Source organism: Mus pahari, chromosome 14, assembly GCF_900095145.1.
Source record: "Mus pahari chromosome 14, PAHARI_EIJ_v1.1, whole genome shotgun sequence".
NCBI lineage: Eukaryota > Metazoa > Chordata > Mammalia > Rodentia > Muridae > Mus > Mus pahari.
In genome coordinates, this window is record NC_034603.1 from 72,074,604 (window position 1) to 72,081,767 (window position 7,164).

The window sequence follows — 7,164 nt, forward strand, 5'->3', positions numbered from 1 at the left end:
CTTCCTTCCTTCCTTCCTTCCTTCCTTCCTTCCTTCCTTCCTTCCTTCCTTCCTTCCTTTCTTTCTTTTTTGAGACAGTTTCATGTAGCCTTGAACTCACTATGTAACCTAGGATGACCTTGCACTTCTGATCCTTCAGTCTTCAACTGGAGTGCTGGGATTTGAACCCAGGGTTTTTATACATTGTAAGAAAACCCTACAAATGGAGCTACATCCTGGGCTACTCTGAAAAGAACTTTAAGGAAAAAGTTCCACAATTAACTGTTTTACAAAAATATATTAGCTGGGCTTTCTGGTGATTAATACATAATTGGCAAGATTTGGAGGGGTCAGTGATGGGTGTGTAAATGTCACATTGGTGGCCAGTGGAAGTTACTAGTTAAGAAATGGGAAAAATGTTGGTGGGTGTGGGCTGGATTTAGTTCTTCCTGATCATTGTAATCTTTATCGAGGCAGATTGCTAATGCACCCCAGCACATTTTTCCTTAATCTTCTTACAGCCAGATGTGCCAAGCCCATCTAGATAACGAGATGCAAATGAAGGAGGTGCATGACTTCCAGTAGCATCACTTAAGGAGAGACACATGACCTTCCCTTTCTTTTCTGTAGGAATTAGAAGCAAAGCAGCCGTGATGGATCAGGAGGTGACCTAGGGGACTGTGTCCGTTGCCTACAAATACAGAACAAGTTATGTCACAATTTAGCAAACACTGCCTAGCCTCTGGAGTCAGCAAGTCAGGAATATACAGAACAAGTTATGTCACAATTTAGCAACCTCTGGTGTCCCGACCCGCAGGACACGTTATTCCATGGTCCTCTAGGGGGATCCCAAACCTATATTGAAATGGGAATAAAGAAAGAGACGGAGACCATGCATGCTTGTCATAGTCTCATTTACTAAGGGAAAATACTCAGTTTTTATACAATACAGCGAGGGTTTAGGGGGTGATCAAAAGAAAGCTCTGTGAACGACAAATGGGGAGGCTAATTGGGAGTTTGAAACTTTTGTGATTTATCTCAGTTCCTTGGCGTCACTGCTTGGGAACATCGGGCAGCTAATCTCAAAGTCCAGTTTCTGTTAACAGCCCAAGGTGACAGCTCCGGGCAGCTCCGGAATGTAAGAAGACTCCCTCAGTCCTTGATGTTTGCTTAGGGCCGGTGTACTGGTTAATTTTGTGTCAACTTGACACAGCTGGAGTTACCAGAGAAAGGAGCTTCAGTTGGGGAAATGCCTCCATGAGATCCAGCTGTAAGGCATTTTCTCAATTAGTGATCAAGGGGGAAGGTCCCCTTGTGGGTGGTGCCATCTCTGGGCTGGTAGTCTTGGTTCTATAAGAGAGCAGGCTGAGCAAGCCAGGGGAAGCAAGCCAGTAAAGAACATCCCTCCATGGCCTCTGCATCAGCTCCTGCTTCCTGACCTGCTTGAGTTCCAGTCCTGACTTTCTTTGGTGATAACAGCAGTGTGGAAATGTAAGCTGAATAAACCCTTCCCTCCTCAACTTGCTTCTTGGTCATGATGTTTGTGCAGGAATAGAAACCCTGACTAAGACAGCCGGAATCCTGCTGGTTCCCACCAAATGGCCTTGCAGAGAGAGGAGACAACTGGCTCCAAACAAAGAACTATATGGCTTTTAGCTGCATGCTGTAAAATGCCTGGGCTATGAGATGCCTGGGACGTAAGATGCCTGGGTTTTCTCAACCTGGTCTCCAACACTCTGGAGTCAGGGATGGCTTTCATTCAGAGGGTTAGGCTCAGAGGCTCACGAGATTCAGTTCAAACGAAGTACTGGCCACGACTCCAGTCAACTGAAGGCTCCATCTTTTCCAAGAGGGCATTCTCATAGGGTTGTTGGCAGGAGACATGGAGTCCGTGGTGGCTGGACTGTCTGAGTGTTGACTTTTCTCAGAGTAAGTAACAGAGTAGAGGGAAGAAGTCTCGTGATTCTTATGACTTAGTTTTGTGATGTCACATTGTAAACTGTGTTCTAGTCCTGTATGTAGCTCACTGAACCAACCTTCTATTGAGGATGGGACAATTGCCACCTTTTGAGCAGGTTCCATCTTTTATGGGCAGAGCTGTGGTCCCTCTTTTCCTCAAAAGAAATCCCCATCCTAATAGTGGAACCTGGGACTATGCTACCATACATGAAATAAAGGGCTTCAATATAATTAAGGATCTTGAGCTCAGATTATCCTGGATTATCTGGTGGGTACTATATACTTAGAAGAGTCCTTTTGGGACCCACAAGTCAGAGTAGGGTGACATTGGCTGCAAGCAAGTGATTGCTTCCAGAGTTATTTGGCCATAAGTTAGTCAATGTGGCCATAACACTTAGAGCCTGGAGCCACTGATTTTATCCCTGTAAATCCCTTTTGGGACTTTTTTCTTTTTTTTTTAACTGGAAACATTTTTTTTTTTTGTTTTGTTTTTTGAGACAGGGTTTCTCTGTGTAGCCCTGGCTGTCCTGGAACTCACTCTGTAGATCAGGCTGGCCTCCAACTCAGAAATCCGCCTGTCTCTGCCTCTCAAGTGCTGGGATTAAAGGCGTGTGCCCAGTCTAGCTTCTCAGCCACAGTGCCTCCATTCACCTGGATCTCCATCAAGTGCGTCTTCTTCTGGTGCAGAGGAAGCAGACACACCTGAGTGTGGGCGATTATGTGGATGACCGCAGTACCTCCTCATGCTGTTGAAGTCCTTCTTCAGCTGCTTCTTGCCTGTGTCATCCTGCCATTTCTTACAGTACTTGGTGAAAGCCTTCTTCTTAGATGTGTGCCAGTTTTTATAGAACCGCCTTTTATGCTCATCACTGATAAGCTCAGCAAATACAGTCTTGAGGGTCTGGAGGCCTCATGGGGTTTCAACATATCCTACAACGCCCACAGCCACCATGGGTGAGGTTTTCCCAATGGTCACGGCCTCCACGACTTCTTTCTTGTTCACCTCAGATCCTGGCCTATCAACTTTCCAGACGATGTGGGTCATGCCAACCTTGTACTCCAGAAAGGCTGTGAGGTGAACAGGCTTGGAAGGGTCATTGTTAGGGAAGCTCTTGACTTCCCCACAATGCTGGCTGCTGTGCTTGTGAGGCAAGAAGCCCAAGGACCCATGCCTGGGAACTGAGGATTTCCCGTGAGACATCTCGCCGCCACATGCCGCCGACAGAGAGCCTTTTTGGATGTTTGACCTCTAGAAATGTTAGATGATAAATTTGCATTGTTTAAATCACTGAATTTGTGGGATTTATTTTTTTTTTAAACAACAGTATTTGTGGATATAGTCTAAAACTACCACTGTCTAGCCTCTGGCCACGAATTATTTTTAGCCTTCCCACACATAAAATAAACTCACCCTCTCACAGCCCATTAGAGAACCAATTTGTGTCCTCTAAATAGGTACAGGAGCAGAAGATTGTGTTTCTTGGGTACAATTCCTTATCTACAGCTCCCCAGGTACAAAACCGTCCTCCAATTGAATTCAAGTCAAGGCTGGCTAGCTAGCGAGTCCTAAGCTTCTGACTCTGTCTCCCAAGCACAGAAGCTTGTCACCACAGCTGGCATTTTGCTGTATGCTCTGGGAATCAAATTCAAGCCCTGCTCGCAAAGCCAGCACTTTCCTGACAGAGCCATCTTCTCAGGCCCTCTGCATGGTTTTAAGGCAGGGTCTTACTAAATTCACTATGTATACCAGGCTAGCCTTGAATTCATGGCAACCCTGTCTCTGCTTTCCAAGTTCTGGATTATAGCAGGCATTACTAGGTTCAGCTCCTGTGTGTGTGTGTGTGTGTGTGTGTGTGTGTGTGTGTATGTATGTGTGTGCGCGTATGTGTGTGTGTGTACATGTTCTTGGAAATAAAATTTTTAAAAAATCGATTTATTTTATGTATGTGAGTATACTGTCACTGTCTTCAGACACCCCAGAAGAGCACATCAGATCCCATTACAGATGGTTGTGAGCCACCATGTGGTTGCTGGGATTTGAACTCAGGACCTCTGGAAAAACATTCAGTGCTCTTAACCACTGAGTCATTTCTCCAGCCCCAGAAATAAAATTCTGTAAAAAGTTTAAAAATGTTGTTAGTCTTGTTTAAATCTTACTGAGTTCTAGTACATGAGATTAAAGTTAGTCTCACAAATCTCTTTAAGACATGCTTTGGGCTTCTGCTGATGGAAAAAGACTTTATGCTTTTTTTAGAAGTTAACTGACTTTTAATAAAAGAACCTAGAATAGACAATGGGGAAATGGCAATCTCTTCTATAGATGCTGCTGAGAAAAGAGAATATCTACATACTAGAGAAAGGAATTGGGCACATATATTGATGGTTTGTATATGCTTGGCCCAGGGAGTGGCAGTGTTAGAAGGTGTGGCCCTGTTGGAGTAGATGTATCACTGTGGCTGTGGTCTTTAAGATCCTCAGCCTAGCTTCCTGGAAGTCAGTATTCTGCTAGCAGCCTTCAGATGAAGATGTAGAATTCTCAGATCCTTCTGTACCATGCCTGCCTGGGTGCTGCCATGTTCCCGCTTTGATGATAATGGACTGGACCTCTGAACCTGTAAGCCAGCCCCAATTAAATGTTGTCCTTATAAGTATTGCCTTGGTCATGGTGCCTGTTCACAGCAGTAAAACCCTAATTAAGACATATATGTATATATTATATAATATACATTTAAAATATAATCTATTTTATATATAATATAAATGTAATTAAAAATCACCTCAAAATGGATAAGATACCTAAATGTAAGATCTGAAACTGTGAAACTACTAGAAGAAAATAAGTTCCATGACATTGACAGTATTTTGCATTTGATCTTGGAAGCAGGGCAACAAAAGCAGAAATGGACACAGAGGGTATTAGCAGCTGAAAAGCCTCTGCACAGCAGAGGAGTCAAAGGTCCAGACACAACCTAAAAAGTGGGAAAATATCTGAAAAGCATACTTCTGGTGAGGGCTTCACAGCCGAAGTATATAAGCAGCCCAAATGACTCAATAGCAAGAAAAATAACAATTCAATGAAAACAGAGCAAAGGTCCTGGTGAGCCCACCCAGCCTCCAGTGGGTCCCAGGTCATGGTTAAACTCACTGCATCATGTAACAAAAAGACATGAAAGGGACTTGGGGGTGTTGATGGGCATGGAGGGAGATAAGAGGAGGCACGGAGTGGGAGCAATCAGAAGGTACAGTATACGTGCTATGAAGTTGTCAAAGAACAAATTTAAATAAACAATAAATAAGTAATAGATAAAATAAATAAATAATAAACAAGTAATCTTTTCATGTGTGGGCAAAAGCTCTTAGCATTTTATGGAAAGAAACCAGCCAACAGATATCTGAAAAATATTTAACATCATGCCTCATTTGGGAAATGAAAACAGAAATATTTAACATCATGCCTCATTTGGGAAACGAAAACAGAAAGCGGTGAGATCTTGCAATATATTTCTTAGAATGTCTATTACAAAGAAGGCAAGTGGTAAGTGTTGGTGAGGGCGTAAAGGCAGGGGCACTGTACTGGGTAGGTTTTTGTCAGCCTGGCACAAAGTAGAGTCACCTTGGAGGAGGCAAGGACCAACTGGGAACCGCTAGGAAGAGGGGATCTCATGGGGAATCATCTCCATCAGACTGGCCTGAAGGCATATCGCCTCCATCAGATTGGCGTGAAGGCATATCTGTGGGGCCATTTTCTGACTACTTAGTTGACAGAGGAGGCTCTAGCTCACGGTGGGTAGTGCCACTTGTGAGCAGGTCTTCTTGGATTATGTAAGAAAGGGTAGCTGAAGAATGAGAAGCAGGGTGGAAAGTTGCAGCTCCTGCTTCTGGCTTCCTGCTTGAGCTCCTGCTGTGACTTCTATCTGAAATGGAGTGTGCCGCCAAATAAACCCTTTCCTTCCCTGGACTCCTCTGGTAATGTTCTATCACAGCAAAACAAAGTATACAAGTCACTAAAGCTGTCATGAAAGAAGTACGGAGGCTTCTTTTTCTCCTTCCTTCCTTCCTTCCTTCCTTCCTTCCTTCCTTCCTTCCTTCCTTCCTTCCTTCCTTCCTTCCTTCCTTCCTTCCTTCCTTCCTTCCTTCCTTCCTTCCTTCCTTCCTTCCTCCCTTCCTTTCTTCCTTTCTTTGTTCTTTTTCTTTTCTTTGCTTTTTATCATTTTTTTGGCTTTTCTAGACAAGGCTTTTTGAAGCCTTGCCTGTCCTCACTATGTAGACCAAGCTGGCCTCATACCCACCTACCTCTGCCTCCCAAGTGCTGGGATTAGAGGCTTGGTGCTCCCCTCCCAAAGGTTTCTCAACAGCAACAAATAATTATTATATGATCTAGCAACCCCAAGAAAACAGAAGTCAGTATATCCATGGACAGCCGCACAGCTATGTTTACTGTTGCACTATTCATGATAACCAACATATGACAACAGAAGCATCCGTCAATGGATGAATTGATACAGAAACTGTGCACATTCATGGACTTGTCTGCCAGTGGATGAATGGATACAGAAACTGTACATTCACAGCTAAAGATTATTTTAGCCTTAAAGAAGGAGATCCTGTAATTTGTGACAACATAAAAGAAATGGGTGGACATTTTGCCATAAGAAATAAGCCAGTCCCAGGACAAATACTGCACGATCTCACATATACGTAGAATATGAGAAGAGATGTCTCAATGTGGATAAGGACTTGCTGGTTGTCAGAGAACGCGACTGAGTAGGGACAGTGGATTACCCAAAGGGTACAAAGTTTCCGCTAGATAAGAGGGACACAATTTGAAATCTATTGCATATCATTCAGTTACTAGTGTATTTTATGTTTAAACATTGCCCGGGGAGTAAATTTCAAATGTGAGGTGATGACTTGATTCAACCATTCTATTCTCAGTACATATATTAAAACACACCATATCTCATAACATAGTAGTTACAAATTGTTAATTTATGAGTTGTTAATTTGAAAATAAATGAAATAGAAATAAAATTACTCCATGTCCACATGAAGACAGAAAGGGGTATCGCTCAATGAGTGAAATACAGAAACATTTGCTAAGGCACCACAGGCATACTTTCTTTTATGAAATTATTTTATTTATTTAAATTCTAAAAGTTGTCTCCCTTATCTGTGCCCCCTTCCTGAGTTCTTCACCCCAACCCCCCACCTCTGAGAGGGTGCACC

The 7,164-nt window shown here is 43.2% G+C and overlaps 1 pseudogene; it reads right to left on the reverse strand.

Annotated features, from left to right (window-relative positions):
* Positions 1–649: 649 nt before the first annotated feature.
* LOC110331879 lies at positions 650–3,139 on the reverse strand (annotated as a pseudogene).
* Positions 3,140–7,164: the final 4,025 nt, after the last annotated feature.